The sequence below is a fragment of the Budorcas taxicolor genome, chromosome 12, assembly GCF_023091745.1.
Source record: "Budorcas taxicolor isolate Tak-1 chromosome 12, Takin1.1, whole genome shotgun sequence".
NCBI lineage: Eukaryota > Metazoa > Chordata > Mammalia > Artiodactyla > Bovidae > Budorcas > Budorcas taxicolor.
Genome location: NC_068921.1, coordinates 16,469,731 through 16,492,728, shown reverse-complemented (window position 1 = coordinate 16,492,728; position 22,998 = coordinate 16,469,731). Strand labels below are relative to the sequence as shown.

Here is a 22,998-nt window from a genome sequence, read left to right as displayed (position 1 = left end):
GCCCTGCGCATCAACTATCAGGGGCAGGGGAGGGGCAGTAGGGTGAGGTAGAGGTGTTGTCCCCTTTGATCAATTCCCACAGTGTGTGAAGGGCAAATGGAGAAATCATAAGCAGTTAAAGATGCTCGAAAAACACGAAATAATTGATGGAGCAATGTATCTAAACAGAAGATACAAGATTAAGATGCAGACCTATTGACCTTGAAAAGAGAGATGACACCTCCCCCTCTAAGCATGAAAGAGAAGGAGAAGGTGGGTCTTGTGAGAGTTGAGGAGGCTGGAGAAAGTTCACACCTAATAACTTGGGTATCATCTCAGTCAACAGAGGCAGGAATCTTGGGGCAGGAAAGGATGCAGGAGGGTGGAATGAGAGATTGAGGCAAGAGATGAGGATCTCTTCGGTCTAACTTTGGGGTTCTGTGATGATCTCTTTGATACTATGATGAAGCCAGAAAAAAAGCCCATATATACAAAATCATGCATAAAATGCTTGGAGTCTGTGAGCTAAGTCTGTGACTTTGAGGATGCCTGCTGTCAGGCAGGAATGAAATTGAACAAAAGTATGTCTAAGAAGTAATTCGAAGGCAAGCAGCTTGAATTTATAGCATTTCAACTCTGTTTCTGGGACTTTCTACAGCAACAGTTCAGTGGCTGGAGCAGAGCAGCTGATGTTTCAGGGACTGAGGCTGTGAGCATACGGGAGTGGGATACAGGAGGGAGGGCCTCAGGAGTAGAGGGAAGGCAAAGCACAGGCCAGGGGAGTGGTGGAGGTGGCAGGACAGGCGTGCGGATGGTGGGGTAGGAGGTGGGAGGGGTCCTCTCTGAGCACAGGCCATCGGCAGGGCATGATTTATAGAAAGTGAAAATGAAAGTCGCTCAGCATCAGTGGGGCATGATCTATAGAAAGTGAAAGTCACTCAGTTGTGTCCAGCTATTTTCGACCCCATAGACTATACAGTCCATGGAATTCTCCAGGCCAAAATACCAGAATGGGTAGCCTTTCCCTTCTCCAGGGGATTTTCCCAACCCAGGGATCGAACCTACGTCTCCCGCATTACAGGTGGATTCTTTACCAGATAAGCCACAAGGGAAGCCCAGAATACTGGAGTGGGTTGCCTATTCCTTCTCCAGGGGTTCTTCCCGACCCAGGAATGGAACCAGGGTCTCCTGCATTGCAGGCGGATTCTTTACCAACTGAGCTATCAGGGAAGCCCCTAAGAAGAATAAAACCCAGATGGGACTGTTCATTAGCATGCTGCACAAGCAATTCTAAACACTGACAGAGATAAAATACTCCTCTAAAACAGCTTTGGTCTAACACCTAAACAGTTGCCTGCCTCCACTGGGTAGCCTGGTGCTGCTGGGAGGCAGATGGTGAGATTGCGACTGAAGGAGTGGCCAGGATGTGGGTGAGGCGGTGGTGGTTGGCTGAGGTGGGGCCAGGGCTGAGCCAGTGCTCGCGTGGAGGGTTCCTGCAGGTGGGTGGTTGCAGGCAGCATAATTCAGTGGCTTTCATCTCCTAGAATGTAGACATCGCCTGGAATCTGGTGTGTGTGTGTGTGTGTGTGTGTGTGTGTGTGATTCGGGAGTAGGTGCAGGCAGTACAGACCAGCTGTGTGTGTGCGCGCGCGTGCGCGCGCGCGCGCGTGTGTGTGTGTGTGTAGACATCACCTGGAATCTGGTGTGTGTGTGTGTGTGTGTGTGTGTGTGTGTGTGTGTGTGTGTGTGTGTGTTTTGACCTGAATCGCTGCTAGGCATAACCACACATTTCGCCCTCTTCCAACATCATCTCTGCTGACATCTGGCTCTGCCTCAGTGTTCCACTGCCTTTTCGCCTCTTTCATCGATGGCATTTACTGACTTACATGTTTTTCACCTCTAGACTGTGTGCTCCTTGGGAGCTGCAGTCGTGTCTTACTCATTTCTGAATCACCAGTGCTGCCAGACAGCACTCACGCACCCACTGCAGCCACGCCCCCGTGTATGTTGCTCTTCCTTTGGATCCCTGGGAGTTCTGATGACCAGGCTCCAGAAGACACAGGAGAGCAGAGGGCTGCTCTCCTCCCTGGTAAACGGGATGAGTCGCTGTTCTTCTTTATGAAACGTTACTGTCACCCCTCCATTCCATCCTGAAACCACAAGGGGTGCAGACTGGGGAGGTCCACAGCGATCTCACGTATCTTCATCCTTCAGGACCGCCACATTATCTGTGCTGCTGCACGGATGACCAATGATGACCCACCACAGTGGAAACCACCGGCATTTGGCTGCTTTGTAGGGCGATCAGTCCTGTCACAGTGATACATGGATGTGTCTCTGGGGTCCTGAAAGAATTTAGGTGCCTCTTGAACCCCCAGCCCCTGCACTGTATTACTTGGAAGTAAGAATGCAATGGAGAAAATGAGGTCCAGTTCAGCCCCTCAGTCTTCCCTGGGGAGTCACGAGAGAGTTGATGGTTCTCTGTGAGGTGAACTACTCTAGAACGGGCTGAATCTCCACCATCTCTTCTGTTCTTCTGCCTACCCTCTCCCCAGAGATGGCTCCTGTAGGGTTCTGACCAAGACATTGTCACACCCCTGGCAGATGAAGTAGATGCAAATACCAGAAGGGCTTGATCTGACATTTGAGGTCAGAAGCAAGAACTTTCTAGAGGAGAAATCAAAGAAGCAAAAGAAGTATAAGGGCAGCACCCCCTTCCCCCGCCCTGCCCCAACCAGAGCCCTCACAAATACAGAAACTTATTGAATGATCAAGACATCTTCAACTCACTGTCAGCCGGAGCAGAGCCTCAGATTCTCATTCCTCCATAGCAGGCTGGTCGCTGGAGCTACACAGGCTCCAGGCAGCATGGAGACAGGCTATGAGTAATGTTCTGTCGTACATGACTCAGGATGCATACAACCTTCACAACCAGTGTTTAGGCTTCTTGAGCATTGAGCACTTCCCTTTGAAGATAAGAATTAGCCCTCAGGACAGGCGGTCAGGGTTTTGGCATAGAGTTGAGTTTTTTAATTCTTTTGCTAATTTTATAAAATGTGTATTCAGAAAATAAACCTGATCCGTAGGATGGATTTGTGTGCTCGGTCATGTTGGAATTTTTGTGACCCCATGGACTGTAGCCCCACCAGGCTCCTCCGTCCATGGGATTTTCCAGGCAAGAATACTGGATCGGGTTGCCATTTCCTCCTCCAGGGGATCTTCCCCGACTCAAGGATCAAACCTGCATCTCTTCCATCATCCTGCATTGACAGGTGGATTCTTTACTGCTGAGCTACTTGGGACGCCTAGAAGGAATTTAGCCAGCCCACTGAACCTGGTCACTGCTGCAGGTGCTCTTGGTAGGAAACGTCTAAATAATTGAAATCTTTAACTGGGTTAAAGAGATCCCTAGTACATAGGTGTTCTATAAATAAAAGAATGAGTAAATAATATATCTTTCTTTTTGAGCCCTTCCCCTTAAAGAGATCTTTTTGTTTTGTTTGCACCAATGAGATCATTGTTCAGGACTCTTAAGAGGGGTTTGGTTTCTCCTGGGGTGGAGCTTTCCCAAGGAAATCCCTTTTAGCTGGTTTTGGGGACACCGCCACCTCTTCCTTTGGCTCTTTCATTAAAAATGAATAATTTGTTTATCTCTGCTGTCAGAAGGTAAGCATCAGAGCACTGCATTCTCAATTAGGGTCAGAGTGAAAAAGTCAAGGTAGTTATCTGAAATCAAGCAGGTTTCAGTAGCCCAGCGTCTGCAAGCCAGCTAGAGGAGAAAGAAAGGGAAGGAGAGAGAAAAATGCTTATAAAGAGGAAGTGGTAAGAGGCTTCTGAATTTCAGTGTGACCTGTCAGGTGATTTTTGCGGGGGAGGGGACATGAGAGGGGAAAAAAAAAAAAAAGAACATGTTAAGTAAAATGTCCTTATAAAGACAAAATCTATTTCTTTCCTGGCTGATGATTTGTTACTCTAGTCACTTCCTGCCTTGTGACCACACACCCGGGGTTAACAAAGTTGTTCTCCAGATCAGAAAGAAGGGGTTTTCTGGTTACACGCCAGCACCACTGAGAACAGTTTGGCTACCAGGTAAATTTTCTCTCTCTCTTTTTTTGCCGTTCCTGAGTGCTTACGATGTTCTGCTTGTTGGGCGGTTCTGGTTCTGTGGACTGTGGACTCTGCTTTCAGGGGACTAGAGATCCGAGCACCTGTCACCCTTGTCCCCCGTGAGCTCTGCCCCCGCCCCGGTTGAACTGCTCAGCAAAGCTGCAGCTACCCCGTGTGGTCGCCCAGCCGGGGACCCCTCCCGTCCCCTCCGATCTTGCTCTGAGAGGTGACTTCTCCAGCTACCCACAGTTATCGCTCCTCCCAAAAAGCTATGTTTTTGCCCCCCCCTTTTGTTTTGTGTTATTGTCGTTCAGTCAAGCAGTCCTGCGCTCTGTCTGCGTGCGACCCCGTGGACTGCAGCACGCCCGGCCTCCCTGGCCTTCACCATCTCCCGGAGCTTTGCTCACACTCATGTCCCGGCGCTTGCTCATACTTGGTATTGGGGTGTAGCCAGTTAACACTGTTGTGATAGTTTCCAGTGAACAGGGAAGGGACTCAGGCTTACATTTACATGTACCCATTCTCCCCCAAACCTCCCTCCCATTCAGGCTGCCGCATAACACGGAGCAGAATTCCCTATGCTATACCATATAACACATGATTTTTTTTTTTTTTTTTTTTTTAGTTTTAAAACCAAACCATGTTCTGATTTATTTCTATTGCTTTATTTCAGGGAGGCTGTTTACTGTGATTTTATCTACTTTCAAATGTTCTCAGGAAAGTGGATATTGATCATTCAGATGGTCATTACTGCTCATTGGTCTGATGGGGATAGTTTAATTTTAGCTCCTGTGGTTATGTTTTTCTAAAAAGGAAAAAGCGTCTTTACGGTACTTTAGTGGATATATTAACATCTTGAGTCCTGTGTTACCGAGTGTGACACTGGTGGTTTGAGTGATTTGGGGCGCCAACGGTTTTTAATGGGTGTGCTTAGTAGCCACATGGAACTAGAGGCTGTCTCTTCTCCATTTATTCTCTAAAAATAAAAGCAATTTGTGTTGCTTAATTGTACTGCTTTGTAGAATTGTCTGAACTACTTGATGTCCTCATAACCATACAAATGACCGTTAAGTTATGGAGGAAGGGCTTCCGTCTGCAATAGAAATTCTTATAAAGTTGCTATGGGATATTTATTCCAGAAACTTTGTTGAAACTCAGTCTTTGAAACTTGTAACATCAGCCTTGATTAATTATCATTATTCAATAATATTAAGAACCGTTGACAGATGATAAACATAAAGCATTCAGATTGCAAATGGATTCATTTATCAGCATACTTATCAAAACCTGATTTTTCTTAATTAAGTATGTGCTAAGTTGCTTCAGTCGTGTCCGACTCTTTGCGACTCCGTGCACTGTAGCCCACTAGGCTCCTCTGTCCATAGCATTCTCCAGGTAAGAATGCTGAAGTGGGTTGCCATGCCTTCCTCCAGGGAATCTTCCCAACCCAGGGATCGCACCCATGTCTGTTGTGTCTCCTGCGTTGGCATGTGGGTTCTTTACCGCTAGAGCCACCTGGGAAGCCCGATTAACTATAGCAACTTGTTTTCTAAAATTACCTCCTCAGGACAACTTAAAAACCTATTATTAAAATAAAGGTGGTTTATCCACACACATCTTGATTTTGAATTTGCATAAATTTATCATAATTGGTTTCTAGTAAATAAAGTGGTTTAAAGAACATCTTTGCACAGACAAATTTGAATGGGATCAACGACTTACCTGTAAATGTGAATTTCTGAAGTTGTGAAATGTGATCATCAATATTGTTTGACACATCTCACTTGAATAGTTTCAAGCTAGCGAAAATGTGGAATTGAGGGAGAAGGATTGAACCCCCCAAAAGAACAGATTGAAAATATACTGTGTCATGTTTTAAGTAAAAATATTGATGTGAAAAAAATGAATTAGGATGCAAAATTATGCCAGTATTGTCTTTACCTTGGGAGGAAATGAAAATGAAATCAAGTTTAGATTGTTAAAGCATCAATCTGATATGTTATAAAATACCATTTCTCTTCATTCTCATTTACCCCCAGTAAAATCAGGGAAGACTTCTGGATCTTGCCCTTCGAACAACACTGCTGAGGTGGGACATTTTATTAGCTGTCCCAAAGGTGTTTTCTCTTGTCACATTTTAAATTTTGTCTCCTTCATAGATTATACCTTGAAACAATCTGTAATTTGGGAAACAATTTCAGTATTTTAACGCCATTTCTAATTCCCAGGTAGCTCAGTGGGAAAGAACCTTCCTGCCGATGCAGGAGACGCAGGTTCGATCTGTGGGTCGGGAAGAACCCCTGGAGGAGGAAATGGTAACCCACTCGAGTGCTCTGTCCAGAATCCCATGGACAGAGGAGTCTGGCGGGCTGTGGTCCACGGGGTCACAAAAGGGTAGAACATGATTCAGTGACTGAACAACAAGCTAATTCTTTTGCTGAACCCTTTGGGGAATGGGAGACCAACAAGTAACGTTCTCATTCAAATATATCTATTTAAACTAGAGAGGACAAAGAAAGTAGTAATAACACTTGCTGTTGATAAGTACACTGTGTAAGCCACTCTTTATGCGTGACCTCATTTACTTCTCCCCGCCCACACCCAACTACCTTTAGAGATGAGGAGTGGGCTTCGTTACTGAAGGAAGTGGCCCAAGGTCCCTGGGCAGTTGGAGGCGGGGAGGGGCTGTGAGAAGCCAGGATCTCAGGCTCCATCCTGCCTCTCTGGAAGCGTCTGTGTATCCCAGGTCCTCTCTTCCACTCCAGCATCTTTTCCCCAGATGCAGATTGCAATAGGTTTTTCGTTCTGAAGCTGACTGAAGAGATCTTGGCATTCATGATTTGAAGAGAGAGAGAAAGAAGAAAAGAAAAAAAATTGCCGTAAACCCAGAAAGATTTTCATAAGGAAGAGATAGCACTGTGGGTTTCATATAATAATAGAATGAAGAAGGGTTCTCTTTTAATGAATGCGTAATTTTACTCAAGTGTGCCTCCACCGACCTGCCTCAACCACTTCCCCAGCCTCATTTCTTTGTCACTTCCCCAGCCTCATTTCTTTGTCACTTCCCCAGCCTCATTTCTTTGTCACTTCCTTCTCCTCTAGCTGCTGCCCACCATCTTCTTACTCCCCTGACACTCACCCACATTCTAGGTGCGCAAGACCACAAGCCGCCAGAAAGTTCCATGCTCTTTTCACTTCTTTTCACTACAGCTGTTTTCCAAGGGCTTTCATCTTTATGTAAAAACCTCTGTTCGTTCTTTAAGGCTTATTTCAAGAAACATGTCCCTTGGCAGGTTTTTCCTACTGGTTCCTGCCCCCACCTTCCTTGCCTCCGTTGTTTCTTCTGCGTTTGTTTGCGTAATGCTTTAAGTAGGGCAGTAATCATATTGCTTTTCAAGCCCTTCATTTGCCGACAGTCTGAGCTCCTGCTCTGTGTCTCCTGGCGGGTAGGAGGTGCTCATGATCTTTATTCAGTTTTTCTCAGTTCCTTAGAAATGCATGGAAGTCTTTTTTTACGTCTCACTCGTTAATTTAATATTTACTGAGTTCCCCCAGTGACTGCTATGCAAGAAAATATAACAACAGTATAGTATTTTACATTCTAACACGCTTCCTTTTTGTCAAAGCACTATTCTTCATTTTAGAGCACTAAATGGACATTGACTTCAAGGAACTGAAGAAACTGTCCGATGACTGTAGCCAGCAGGCAAAATCAATCTCATTATTTTAGTTTAAATACATCAGCTGAGCTTTAAATGTTTTAAATACATTAACTTAGCTACCCATGCCAAAATTATGTACCTGGTCATAAGTATATGTGATGATCAAGAACACAGGAACAGTTATCATTGACTTTTCCTTATTCACTTTGCACTCTTCTCAGAAAATTCCCTTGTCAACTTCTCCGTGTTACGAAAAGAGCAAAGACCTCTCTGTGTATACAGGAGAGATGGCAAATGAATATTTTAAAAAATCAAGTTTGGTAAAATAAAACTAAGAAAATTTCTTGTAAGATTATGAAGAGTCTCATATTTATGAAGAGTCAAAAGTCTGAAGATTATAAAGTCTAATGACTTTATGACTAATAGGTTTTATAGCAAAATGACATTATTTATTTATTGTATTTTCACAGAAAAATCATGTCTTATCCTTCCTTGGTTTTGAATCCGGCTCCTTAAGAAAAAACCTTTTTATTTTATATTGGAGTATATAGCCAGTTAACAATGCTGTCACAGTTTCAGGTGGACCGCAAAGGGACTCAGCCGTACACATACATATATCCATTTTCCCCCAAACTCCCCTCCCACCCAGGCTGCCAAAGTGACATTTAGATTTATCTAATTGCCTTCTTAGGATTTTTTTTGTTTGTTTGTTTGCTAGCTGTCCAACTCACAGATACCATCCAATGATTCTATTCCATCTACCTATTGAATCCTGAAGAATTAAAAATTAGAATGAGTCCACCAAAATATAAAACTCATCAGTGTCTGCAGTTTCCAAGAGTTTCAAGTTTCCCTATTTTTCCAGATGGCAACGCACTTCTTAAATCAAAAGATTTCGTGTTTCTCGTTGTTCTCATTTTGAAGTTCCAAGAAGTTACCACTTGATCAGATATTCATCATCTAGGGGCATCTCCCTCCAGTTGCTGTGAACGCGGAGTTCCCCGAATGGCCATCCCCCCCTTGCTTTCCTCAGTCCCCTCCTGATTCAACTTCCTTATGCGCTTCCCCTTGTTTTGTCAATTTCAGTCATTACATCACTCTTCCCAGTAATTTCATAATCACTCCGTCTTATAAGATACTACCAATAGCAGAGAGGGAGCAAAGAATTTCAGTTCATTACCCTTATAGTAACAGCTTAGCCTTCTGTAGCACTGTTTTGAGTTGTTTTTCTAAGTGTTTTGACCATGTTAATACATTTAGTCATCCCAGCAATCCTGTGAGGTAGGTACTGGTGTTAGCTTCATGTATGAAAGCAGGTTAATGCTTCAAATATGTGATATTACTCACTTTTCTACAGTTGAGTCAATTTTGTATTAACTGCTAAATTCCAGGGAAAACCTCCTGGAATGAACAGGCAGCAGACCATGATGGTTATCTGTGCCTAGACCCTTGAGCTGCACTCAAGTAATAATAATGTATCCCAGGTAAATGCATCTGTATTATTGTTTTTTTTTAAAGACTCTTCTTTGTCAACATCATCAGTATTTACTCAGTCCCTCTTTGCTCTTGACTGTTTTGTTTTTACCAACTTATAGACCAGAGCCTAGGTCACAAAAATCTCTACCCCTAAGCTTTGAAAAGTTCTCAGTCCTAGAAGGTTAGAATACTTTAGCCAAGTGGCATTCCCATTTTCTAACTATTGTGATTGATAGACATGAATAAATTAAACAAGTTTGTATTTATACCTAAGCACACAATCTTTCACAGTTTTAGGACACCTATATTTGGCTATAACTATATAATTATAGATATACCAAGCACACATATCTATAATTATATAGTAATGGCCAAATATAGGTGTCCTAAAACTGCAAAAGAATGAAAGATTGTTTTAATTGTGAGCTGAAGAATAGAGGTAAAAAGTGACCCACTTACTGAGTTAAAATGAGTTTTGCTCAACTTCAGAGCCACGCCTGCCTCAGCCCCACTTTAAGTTATAAGGAGGCTTGTTTCTCCAGTGTGGTCGGTTGTTTTTTCTGGCGGAAGGAAAAGCTAAGATGTTAAATTGAGGAAGCTGCAAAGAAAGCCACAGTTTTGCGGCTGCAACGTTGATTCTTGTTTTAGTCTAGCACCAGTTCCATGGACAGGTGGACACACACTCATGCTCTCTCTCGTCTGTCTGTGTTATCTCCCTCTTCCCCACCCTCAACACCTGTCTCTCTCTCTCTCACACACACACACCCTCTTGACTGGCTGAGCAAAAATGGAAACGAGATTATGGATTATGTTCTCCACAGGCAGAGAAGCCAAGACACCAAATTTGACAGACAAATTAACGCTGCGTGTGAATTGCAACCTCCCAAATAATTTATGTTCCTTTTTTTTTTCCTGGTCGTACTTTCGAGAGGGAAGTAAATGAATGAACTAATTACTTGACAATTCAATGATAGCCTGCAGTCGGATCCCTCAGCTTGGTAGCTGTCACCAGTATTTATCCAAACTGTAGATCCAAATGAAGAGAAGAAGTGCACACATGCGTTTGTATGGTATCTGCATCCTCTTTGCTCTCGCCGTTCCTCAGGCAAAGTTTCGAACTAGAACTGCATCTTTGTTAATATCAGGTGTCACATTTTTAAATGTGGATCATTTGCCTGTCCTTGGTGTCATCTGCTCACATTACCGTCACCAGGAGGGCCAGATCAGAAAGAAGAGTGAAATGTACACGCCGTATGGAGAAAGCTACATCATGGAAGCAACGAGAAAGCGAGAAGAAAATGAGGAACACATAGGCAGTTTTGCATATTGAGCCCCCTTTTCTTCATTTCAAAGACGTGAATGAACTTTCCCCCTCATTTCCCATGCTTCATAACATTTAAGAAAATTTCCCTCTGACAAGATGGACTATCATGGGCACATTTGAGGACTTTTTTCAGATTTTTCCCTTCCTTCATTGTCTTTTGAGATTTTTCACCAAAATATCCCTGAGTCCCTGTTTCTTTCCTGTGGCCATGGAGATAGATAGTTGGGACACTTAATCTGTCTGGTGATTGAATATAATGCATGGATTAAATATCATATATAATGTCAGTTTTTTTTAAGCTTGTGAGTCTCAGTATCTACAGTTTCTGTGCATCAGACAAGCATGGTATAAGAAGCAAGCAAATTTGCAGGCAAATTTGGATTCCCTTTTCTAGTTTTTCACTAAATGTGGAACCCCAGCTGATCTCTTAAGCTTGGTTTCCTCATCTACAAAACAGAGGGGAGTACTGTCTACCCCCTGGCTCTGCTCCCGGGTCCGTGTCCTCTTCCTTTTCCCCAGTCCATCGGTCTGTGTTTCCCTCTCACTGTGCCATACTCACTGTTGATGCCAACTGTGTGTGTGTGTGTGTGCCCTGTCCTCTGTGACTCCAGGGACTGTGGTCCATCAGCTTCCTTTGTCTGTGGAATTTTCCAAGCAAGAATACTGGAGCAGTTGCCATTTCCTCCTCCAGGGGATCGTCCCCACCCAGGGATCAAACCCGCATCTCTTGCACTGGCAGGTGGATTCGTTACCACTGAGGCCGCTGGGAAGCCCCGCCGACTTGTTGAGCCCTTACTGTTTGTGGGGCATCATGCTAAGCACTTGACAAGTATTTGCTTTTATATTTCTGCACAAAAACTGCCTAAGATCGATGTTATCATCATCTTATGATAGATGACCAACTGAGGTTTGGGGAGAGTTATGTCCAAGGTCGCAGAGCTGGGCAGAGCCGAGATTGACACCTTGCCTCTTTCCCATTCAAATATTCACAGTTTCTTAAATGTGTAAACCTCGTCTGTTTTCTTGGCATTGTATTTTCTAACATGATCCACTGGCTGCTTTCTAATAAGTCTAAGTTTTCCTTTCTGTGATTGACTATTCAATGATTATTCCTAATTTTCTATCACGCAGAGATCCTAACTCTGCTTTTGATGGGTCTCCTGGTATACCAAACATAATTGACAAACAAATAAATAAATGCTTGAGGATTCGATGGTACAAAGTCCTTAAAATAAGACTTAGGAAGGGATTCAACTAGGCTATTTAGTTATTTAAAGTTTTGACAAAAGAACTGTTACAGCGTATCCCATGAGTAAACTGGAATTGGTAAATATTTGCCCCCTGAACTGCAGCTTCCAACAAAATGAAGATAAATATAGTACATCAAACAAACACAAATTTCTGCCTCAATTTACCTGTAACTCCTCATTTTGTTTTTTATGAGAATGAGCTTGTCATTAGAGATTCTGGAAGAACTACTCCAAGGAGCCCATAGAAAATGAGGTTGGCTTATTGAGAATAAATAGAAGCTTCTGTTGTCGGCCCTAGGACACGATTGTCAACTGCACATTGTTTTAGTGTTTTTCCAAAAAATACCTGGAGAATTCAGGAGTGGATAAGAGATAGAGGCAGAAAAAAAGGCCAACAGAATCAGCCCCAAGCATCGGTGTACCTGAGAGTGAGGAGTCATAGGCCAGTGTTCTTCATCACAGATACTCAGAGATCTCTTCTCATTTCATGACTCACAATGGATGTGGTCAGGCTTTTCTTAAGATTGCTGTACATTTTCCCACTCTGGCCACACTTCCTCAACTGTTAGAAGGTACTTTCCACAGTATGTATCTCGGGCAAGACTGAGCCCAGAGTCCCTTGACCGCTCAGCATGAAATCAGCCAATACTATTGCTGTTGGCTTCTGGTTGGTATCATCTACTAATTCCGCAGCTGCTTTTGAAACTGACTTCAAGGCTTCTGGAGGAGAGAAGTGGTACAGGAGCCAGAGCAAGCCAAGCTAAGATCATTTGAAGATAAAGCATAAGTGTGAAATCTAGATTTACACCCACCCACACACAGAACAATTAAGTGTGAATTTTAGACAGTGACTCTACATAGTATTTCATACAATTGATAATGGAAATTGGGTTTGTTCCCCAAGATAGTTTCGTAACAGAAGTTCTGGTCCTTTTTTATTTTTCTCCTTCTCTCCCTCCCTCTGCCCTTTCCTTCCTTCCTTCCTCCCTCCTTCACCAAGCACTGTTGTATACAGTTGAAACACTTTGTCTTGTTTTATTCTAACACAGCGCTATGGATGAGCACTGTGACTACATTATTATTTTTGTGGGAATGTAACTGTGTACAATAGAGTGAATCAGCTATAGTTATTTAGTTAGTTCAGTCGCTCAGTTGTGTCCAACTCTTTGCAACCCCATAGACTGCAGCATGCCAGGCCTCCCTATCCATCACCAACTCGTGGAGCTTCATGTCCATTGAGTTGGTGATGCCATCCAACCATCTCATCCTCTGTCGTCCCCTTCTCCTCCCACCTTCAATCTTTCCCAGCATCAGGGTCTTTTCCGATGAGTCAGTTCTTTGTGTCAGGTGACGAAAGTATTGGAGTTTTGGCTTCAGCATCAGTCCTTAAATGAATGTTTAGGACTGATTTCCTTTAGGATGGACTGGTTGGATCTCCTTGCAGTCCAAGGGACTCTCAAGAGTCTTCTCCAGCACCACAGTTCAAAAGCATCAATTCTTCGGCGCTCAGCTTTCTTTATAATCCAACTCTTACATTCATACATGACTACTGGAAGAACCATAGCTGTGACTAGATGGACTTTTATTGGCAAAGTAATGTCTCTGCTTTTTAATATGCTGTCTAGGTTGGTCATAACTTTTCTTCCAAGGAGTAAGCGTCTTTAAATTTCATGGCTGCAGTCACCATCTGCAGTGATTTTGGAGCCCCCCCAAATAAAGTCTGACACTGTTTCCACTGTTTCCCCATCTATTTGCCATGAAGTGATGGGACCAGATGCCATGATCTTAGTTTTCTGAATGTTGAGCTTTAAGCCAACTTTTTCACTCTCCTCTTTCACTTTCATCAAGAGGCTCTTTAGTTCTTTGCTTTCTGCCATAAGGGTGGTGTCATCTGCGTATCTGAGGTTATTGATATTTCTCCCGGCAATCTTGATTCCAGCTGTGCTTCATCCAGGCCAGCGTTTCTCATGATGTACTCTGCATGTAAGGTAAAGAATCAGCTATGTGTATATACTATGCTCTCCCTCTTGAGCCTCCATCCCTCCGGCACCCTCAGCCTGCCCATCTTGGTCGTCACGGAGCAGGCTCCCACTAGCTGTCTGTTTAGCACAAGATAGTCTGTGACCCCTAATCTATCTCCCAGCTCATCCCACCCCCACCCCTGCCCTGTGTCCACACATCTGTTCTCCACATTGCATCTCTGTTCCTGCCCTGAAACTAGGTTCATCTGTACCATTTTTCTAGTTTCCCTATATGTGCATCAATAGATATATGATAATTGTTTTTCTCTTTCTGACTCACTTCACTCTGTATGACACACTGTAGGTCCATTCACATCTCTGCAAGTGACCCAGTTTTGTTCCTTTACATGGTTGCGTAATGTTGCGTTGTATATATGTACCACGTCGTCTTTATCCATTCACCTGTTGATGGACACTTAGGTTGTTCATGTGTGTGTATGTGTGTGTGTGAGAGTGCTCAGTCATGTTGGACTCTTTGCAACCCCTCAGAGTGTAGCCTGCCAGGCTTCTCTGTTCATGGGATTCTCCCAGCAAGAACACTGGAGTGGTTTGCCATTTCTTCCTCTAGTAAGTTGTTCAGATGGTAGTTCTGTTTTTGGTTTTTGAAGGACCCTGCATACTGTTGTCAATATCTCCGTTTTACATATAAAGAAACTGAGACTCAGAATTTAAGTAACGTATATGCAAGTTTGCAGGAGGAAGCCACTACATCAGAAAATCCAGCATCTTTTTGCTTTACAATGTTATTTCCTAGTTCACTCTTTTTTGTGTATATGGCAAGCCTAATTTCATAAAGAAAGATAAGATCATCAGTGGTTGGATGAGGTTTGTAAGAAACCTGTCATGCCCTCACACTCGCTTAGACTGGGAGAAAGTGGTCTTGTTATAGCCTCGGTGAAGCTGTAAACTAAATATGTGCTGTTCTTGAAACCAGTGGGAGAAACCCCTCCCACTGTCCTCCTCCCCATCCACTTATGGAATACAGAAGATGTAAGTCCATCTTATGTTTCATGGAGTGTGCATCTCAGGGTTGGTTTTTAAAAAAAAAAACCTCTTTAACTTTGATAGTTGCTCAGTCGCGTCCAACTCTGGGACCCCATGGACTGTAGCCACCAGGCTCCTCAGTCCATGGGATTCTCCAGCCAAGAATACTGGAGTGGGTTGCCATTTTCTGCTCCAGGGGATCTTCCCGACCTGGGGATCGAACTTGGGTCTCCCACGTTGCAGGTAGATACTTTACCATCTGAGCCACCAGGGAAGCCCATAACTGACTTGTGTTTTTCTCATACTTTTTTGACCAAAGTAGGATTCTGGAGGCTCTTCTCCTCTTCTCTGATGAGTCAGTGACTCACTTTGAGACTTTGGGGAGCAACGCCTCTTTTCAGGGCCCCCATTTTCCCATTTTCTCACACTGCAGGGCCATACTGTCTGGGGTTTCCCTGGTTCAGAGCGATGTAACCTTGGGCCAGTTACTTAAATCTCAGTTCCCTCATCTATAAAGAGGAAATAATTGTTATGCCACATAGAGTTGTGGTGGAATTCAGTGTGATAATGCATAGAAAACGTTTAGCGTTGAGTAACCACTAAGGGAACATTAGCTCGTCTTCCGTTTGTCCTTTAGCTGTTGTTTTCTCTGGCCCAACATAGATAACCTTTCTATGGAGAGCATATGGCTTCCTCACTCTGTATGAAGAAGGAAAAGACTGATCGTTAAGCAGGCTCCTCCCATCTGTGGAAACTCAGGTCACATCTCACTACTTCCGGGGCACCATGCATGTCTCCCCTGGGGAGAGCTGTGTTCCCCCTTCCTGCAAATCTAAAAAGTCCCCCTGTTTTCTAGTGACTGGTGTCTATCTCCCTTACCTAACAAGCCAGGGCCGCATCTTATATTTGCATCACCAGCAGCCAACCACGACCTCGAATAGAGTAGGTACTTGGCAGATGTTGATTGAAAGAAGAAATGTACAAATAAATATACAGTGTGTATATTTATAAAACATGTGAAAGCGTATACACCAAAATAGATCAGTTGTCACTAGGTGTTGGAGTTACAGGTGGTTTATATTTTATTCTTCTTACTCATTTACATTGTCTAAGATAAACGTATGTTGCTCTAAGATAAACATGTGTTACTCTAAAAACAAGTTAGTAAAAACTGCAAAATGCCAAATGTCACGTAGCTATTATTTCCTGACTTAGTAGGGATGACAGTTCGGAGGGCCGTATTCAAGAATTTGTTCAAGAATTTGTTCTTCAGTTGGTTTGGTTTGCTGCATGCTCTACTGAATGTAAGGAGACAATTTATTCACCGGTCGAGGGGGCTTCCCTGGTGGCTCAGTGGTAAAGAACCCACCTGCCGATGTAGGAGACATGGGTTTGACCCCTGGGTCAGGAAGATCTCCTGGAGAAGGAAATGGCAACCCACTCCAATGTTCTGGCCTGGAAAATCCCATGGACAGAGGAGCCTGGCGGGCTAGAGTCCATGGGGTCCCAAAAAGTCAGACACAGCTGAGCAACTAAAACGACTTAGTGGTGGACGCTTAGGATTACCACAGGAGCAATTTCACGTCCAGATAGTGATGTGCAAATTATATTCAGGTGAACTCTGGCACCCATTCCTAGTTCTTTCCTGCGTGCGTTCCTGATACGTTGAGTTTGTGCATCCAGGCTGATTTTCCCCTCCTTCCTGTCCTGATCTGTCTCCGCACCACAGTCCCTCCCCCCACAGCAGGACTCGGCTCCAAGTGAGACACTGTACACTGAGGTAGAGACCTCAGCATCAGCGGCGGCCAGCAGGGTTTACAGAAACTGCTCAGCCCCAGGCCCTGCTGTCTCAGCCGGAACCCTCCCGTGGCTGGAGGCTAGGGCCCGGGAGCACCCCCAGCCCAGTTCAAAGACAGCCGAGGGACGCTTGCAGAGTCGCTTTTCCCGCCAAGTGGCCTCAGATAAACTTGGCGCATCCGCTTGCCTTGTTCTGACGTTTGTATCTCTCAGTGGAAGGGATGTGATAAGTGTGAACACAAGAATGGCCTCCTCGGTGGCAGGAGACCCAGGCCCACTCCCTGGTCAGAAAGGCCCCCTGGAGGAGGAAATGGCAACCCACTCTAGTATCCTTGCCTGGAGAATCCCAGGGACAGAGGTTACCGTCCATGGGGTCGCAAAGAGTCAGACATAACTGAGCAACTAACACTTTAACTTTCACATGAGAATGTTAGTATTTAACTCCTCAAAGAAGATGACCATAGCCTTCTCAAGCCCTGGGTACCATTAGTTTATGGGTTTGCTTGTTCACGCCTACAAGTGATTTCCTGCGTACCTACTAAGCACCAGCCACGAGGCAATGCTGTTAGATGCCTTATGGTTTGTGATCTCAGAATCTGCTGGGAGAAATGGAGGTGTCAATGTGGGGGCTGAGCCATAGACGTGTGAACCAGACCTCAGAGAAGGAAGGACTCAGGGGAGCCCTACCCAGCAGCTGGAAGGGCAGGATGTCTCAAACCTTGCTAATCTGAGATGTCTGAGGGTATCATTTTCATATTCCCCTATGAATTTGGCATTTTGTTTTTAGAACGTTATGCCTCAGTGTGAGTTATCTTACTGTGGTTTGCTTTTGGGTTGCTAAAAACTATCAGAGGTCCTTCCTGTGAAGTCAAAAATGAAGGTACAGATGACTACACAGGGCGTTGGTCATGCCTCAGTCACTGAAACCCTGAAAAGTGCCGGTAGGATTTGTACATTGTAACGGGCACATGTTGTTTGTACTCTGGACCTGGACACTGCCTTCTCATTACCTAGACTAAGTTCTCCTTCCAGTGCAAGAAACATACATGAAATTGTATTCCTAAGATACTTGAAATCATGGGGCATTTGTACTTTCCCATTACGTTGAGCAGGTCTTACTTAAAGAACAGCATTCCCTCCTAGGTTTGAAAACCTACTCTCAAGGACAGAGGAGAAGTAAGGAGCCCTAGACTGCAGTCCCAGTGAGCTCTGTGACATTGGGCACATTCTTTAACTTGGGTGTCATTTCACTCCTCTGTGATAGGGGAGTGACCAGATAGGAAGGCTGGTCCTTTTATCTCTACATCCTGTGACTCTTGTTATTCTTGTGTTCTCATTTAAGGACCTTGGCATAGACCCAGAAGATAGCAAAGAAAACTATCTAAAGATTTGGAGAAAGAGAGCCTCCAAAAACAGGTCTAAAGAATTTTTTTTTTTTGAAGGTCCAGTGGCTCTCACCAAGGCACGTGACGGAATCTTTATGAATCGAGCCGCTTCTGTAATTCCCTCTGAGAATAGCCCAAGAGAGGGCGCTTTCATCATATCAGCCAAGATTTAGGTTACAGGGTAGGGATGTGAGACACCGGAGACTTTGTCGGGTTGCCTTATTTGGATATTTTTGAGAAAATAGTAGATGGCTCTCTTTCTGGGACAGCGCGCATGCAGTCTTGCCTAGATACCAGAATTGAACTGGAGCAGCCGGACTTAAGATGTACGCAGCGACCTCCCAGAAAGCGGAGCTCACGTGGCGTTCTGGAAGCTTCCCTGCTCTGGGATGAGCGGTGGAGCCATGGGCATCTGCCTGGGTCAGTGAGGAGAATGCATGAGGACAGAGCTTTTCCCGATGCTGAGGTAAGAGCAGGAACCAGGTGGGGCTGGGAGATGCTGGGTCCACTTCAGAGAAGGTTCTTCTCCCCAGAGATGCTTCAGGGCATGGCCACAGCTCCTCATGGCCCCTGGCCCTTGTTATAGGCTCACTTGAAACACACCTAACCCTGGCTCTAGCTTGTTACTTCGCACTTGTCAGCTAGTGAACAGACTTTTGGAACTTTTAACATGGAAGGGACTTTATCTCCCAATTTACAGATGAGGAAACTGAGGCCCAGAGAGGCTCAGTGGAGCCTGATGTTACACAGACAGGTAGCAGCCTGGGTCTCCCGATCCCCAAGCTCTCTCTCCTACTCCCTGCTAGTTATTGTGGTTTCCTTGGAGACGTCCACATGTATAAATTATCTGCTTACCTGTAGTGCATGGGCTGATTGAGATGTTTGATGTTTTTATTTTTGATAAGCTTCTGTGCTAATTTCTTACTCTTATCTCATCTTACCCCCCTCCACCCTTGCAGTCCTTTGTTTAGCCTTTTCATGTGTTCATTTTTGATCTGCAGAACTCTTTTCATTCTGTTAATCGTTTGGCAGTAATGAGCTGTCATCTCTGTGTTGGATCTGAAACTTGACATTTAACTGTGGGCTTCATGATGTCCCAGGGAGTCCCTTGCTTGTACCTAGTAACCAGGGCAGTACTTTGCACATAGACTCATAGGTGGAGTGAATGAATGAAGGAAATGAATGACGTCTGATATTGAGACAATGCTGTCATAGTGGCTTATCAACTAGCCCTTAATAATAATCAGCTTTTTGAAAAGACGTGTTTGGGGTTCCCTGAGCTTCCAGTAGGTGAAAGTCTGGATCTTAAGCCCTTGTGGTTGAATGTGGAATGGAGGGTAGCTGTGGTCTTTCTAGACATGAATGCCAAGACTGTCACTGTCTACAGCCCTGGGAAGGAGACAGAGGCCAAGGCAAGGAGGGCCTGGCAACCCCAGCCTGGAGCATCCCTTTTGCTTGCCAGAGGTTTAGCCTGCGTCGCATCCTTAGTGGAGTGGACAGCTTGGTAGAAAACAGGCATCGGGGTGTGCTGGGAGGGGAGCTGGGGAGCTGGGCACTCCTTAGTTGGGCCAGAGCTGGGCTCTGTGTGCCATTGCTAATGCAGCTTCAGAAGCCCCTCAGCTTCTGAGGCTGATCAGATCACAGAGACGCCAGAGCAAGGTCAGGTCCATCAGGTTTGGAGGAATTGGGGCTGCTGGCTCCCCAGGGGTGTTTTCACCACCTGAGACAGAGAGAGAGCCGCTGAGCCTGTGCGGGAACAGCGTCCCGTGCTTCACTGACTGCTGCGTGTTTCCCTCTGAGACTTGCAGAGAAGAGTCCTGCCCTCTGCAGAGCCTTGGGAGAACCAGTGTGTCTGCGGGGAAAGAACAGACAATCTAAAACAGATTCTGACCTGACCACAGAATTCACAAGGGCCCCTTTAAATGGTCGTCTGTATTTGAGGACATTTATAGTTATTTGGGGGCTTCCCAGGTGCCACTAGTGATAAAGGACCTACCTGCCAGTGCAGGAGACATACGAGACCTGGGTTCGATTCCTGGGTTGGGACGATCCCTGGAGGAGGGCGTGGCAACCCACTCCAGCATTCCTGCCTGGAGAATCCCACGGACAGAGGAGCCTGGCAGGCTACAGTCCTTGGGGTCACTAACAGTCGGGCATAACTGAGCGGCTTGGCACACACGCATAGTTATCTGGTTCTTAAAAACAAAGGCATTTGAAAAATACATGTTGAGAATCATCCTTTCTGTGAAAGTTTGGAATATCTGTATCCACAGAGAAATGGTATTCCAAGCATACAGAGAAAATTATCCCCTGTGCGCCCCCGCCAACCACACACAGCATTCTGCTTTGTAAAAGAAAGGGAACAGGATTAACGGAAAGCAAAATTCCTTCCTTATCTGATATAACTGTAGCATGATTGCTTTTCCAAAAATTTATGGGGATGTTATTTGGCTTTGGAATCCAAAGTATTGTATGTTTCACTTCTTTCATCATCAGAGTGTAAGGCTAAAGATGGCAGATTGATGATGTTCTGGACGTCGTGTTGTTTGGGGTTTACTTATTGCTCGGTGAGGGGTTCGGAAGTTGTACAATTTTCTCCTGGATACATGCTGAATCAGAGGGAAAGCTGGGAACCTGGGTCCCAAGATTCCTGTTGTACTTTCCTCACTGTGTCAAGTTGCAGAAAAAGTAGGGCACATTCAAAACAGTCCCTTGGCAATGTGATGCCAGGTTACAGATAGGGCTCTGATCCCAGCAGTTATGTAATTGGGTATCAATCTATCGAATCAAAGTACCGACCCACACAGCATTACCTGCTTTCAAAAATGATGCGAGCCCAGGTAGCCGGTCCACTCTGCACAGATCACGTGTTATCAGCCTTTCTGCTGCTTTTCATTGTCAGTTAGGAAACTCCTCAGAGAAAATTCAGCTTCCATTTTAACATTCATTTTATTTTATTTTATTTTATTTTTTATATATTTTTTTAACATTCATTTTACAGCATGCATTTCCTTCTGTAAATTCTCCAGCACTGTGTTCTGTAGTAAACTCCTACAAATAGTTTCTGCATGTAGATTTCAGGGAACTTGAGTGAGACACTTTTAGTGTAAGAAGTCATTCTGAGAAATTCTCTTTCACTACCCATCTGGAAAATACCAGCCTCCTTTAAACAGAAACTTAGAACTCGATGACCTAAAAGAGGGAACAGGTTTTGTGGCTTTTGAAGTTTGGAGAGGGCGGGGGGGTAGGGGCGGTAATTTGATTTTCTTGAGCCTTTAAAAATAACCTTCTGAAAAGAACGACTGGTTCTTTCTTTGGCCAAATGTCCTGGGATTCTATAATCATTGATTTAATAAATTTAAGTGCTTGCAGAAAAATGAGCGGCCAGACTTGACTTAGATGAATGATGTGAGATTTGTCTTCTTAGATTTATGATTTGGGCAGTGGTTCAGAAATGGGGTTCCAGAACTCACCACAGTTTGCAAAAGACTTTAAAGTGGTTCTTGGCAAAGTCATAGTTAGATGATGTAGTCATTTAAAAGGACCCCACTTACTGCAGAAGCAGCGAGAAAGGGCTTGTTCGTGCCCTGGAAGGGACACGCCTTCCTCAACCACTTCTAAGCTCCAAGTGGGAGCTTCCAAATGACCACAGCCCGTCTCATTACTGCAGTGACCTCCCTCGAGTCAGCTGCCAATATGGTGCCAGTAATTTACAAACAGACCCTCATCAATTATCTTTATGAAACTAACTCACATAATTACAACACAAGCCGTCAAACACACATGAATTAACATGGGCAAATATTTTTTTCATATTAATAGACTGTGTGAAGTCCCTAATACTTGATTCTAACCCCAGCCATGTCCTTCTTTGAAATGGTCCCCTCTGCATGTTTTTCCATTAATTACCTCTTCTTCCTGCCCTGCTCTGTGAAACGCTGTTTAATTAAAGGGTCTGTTTGCAGTTGTGGATCTTAATGGCCCGATTAATGGTCACTCTGGCCTTCTGCTGCTCTGCTCTTTCTGTTACAGACCCTACCCAGGGAGTGCTTTGAAGACTTGTAAGCAAAGCACTTCATCTCATTGGAACTTCAGTCTCTCTCTCTATAAAATGAGGGAGTTGTGCTAAATGATTTCTTAGATTCCTCTGTCGCTACAAGTTGGATTGTGTTTCCAGGATTTACCGCTCACTCTGATGGTAAAAGAAATACTCCCTCAACATCTATTCCTGTTTGGGCTCAACAAACAACAAACAGTATCGTAGTAATTTAGGTTGGTGCCTGCCACTTCTCCACTTCTCCTCTCAAATGAATTCAATCTATTCTCTTTCCCTTTAGCTTTTAAAGCTCTGAAAAGCGGAAAGTGTTAGTCTCTCAGTTGTGTCCAACTCTCTGCGACCCATAACATGAACTGTAGCCCCCCAGGCTCCTCTGTCCATGGAATTCTCCAGGCAAGAATACTGGAGTGGGTTGCCATTTCTTCTCCAGGAGATCTTCCTGACCCAGGGATGGAACCCCGGTCTCCTGCATTGCAGGCAGATTCTTTACCATCTAAGCCACCAGGGAGGGTTTTGAATTTTTTTCATTGTAAGGCTGTCTCACTATTTGGTGTCTCTAAGTTCAGTTTAGTTCAGTCACTCAGTCGTGTCTGACTCTTTGCGACCCCATGGACTGCAGCACGCCAGGCCTCCTAGTCCATCAACAACTCCTGGAGTTCACTCAAACTCTTGTCCATTGAGTCGGTGATGCCATCCAACCATCTCATCCTCTGTCATCCCCTTCTCTTCCTGCCTTCAATCTTTCCCAGCATCAGGGTCTTTTCAAATGAGTCAGTTCTTCGCATCAGGTGGCCAAAGTTTTGGAGTTTCAGCTTCAGCATCAGTCCTTCCAGTGAATATTCAGGACTGATTTCTCTCTGAGAGATCCTCCCCTGAGATCCTCTGTCTGAGTTAATCCTCCCCATTTATATACATCTTTTAGAAGGTTTTAAAATAACCCTGTTTCTTTCCCTAGA

General features: G+C 44.5%; 1 protein-coding gene across 1 annotated transcript in view; it reads left to right on the top strand.

Moving 5' to 3' along the window:
• The first annotated feature begins 4,036 nt into the window (after positions 1-4,036).
• LCP1 (lymphocyte cytosolic protein 1) overlaps positions 4,037-22,998 on the top strand; it is a 58,240-nt gene continuing 39,278 nt past the window's right edge. The window contains exon 1 of the mRNA XM_052649946.1: positions 4,037-4,068. The gene's annotated coding sequence lies outside the window, so the exon portion shown is untranslated. The remainder of the gene's footprint in view (positions 4,069-22,998) is intronic.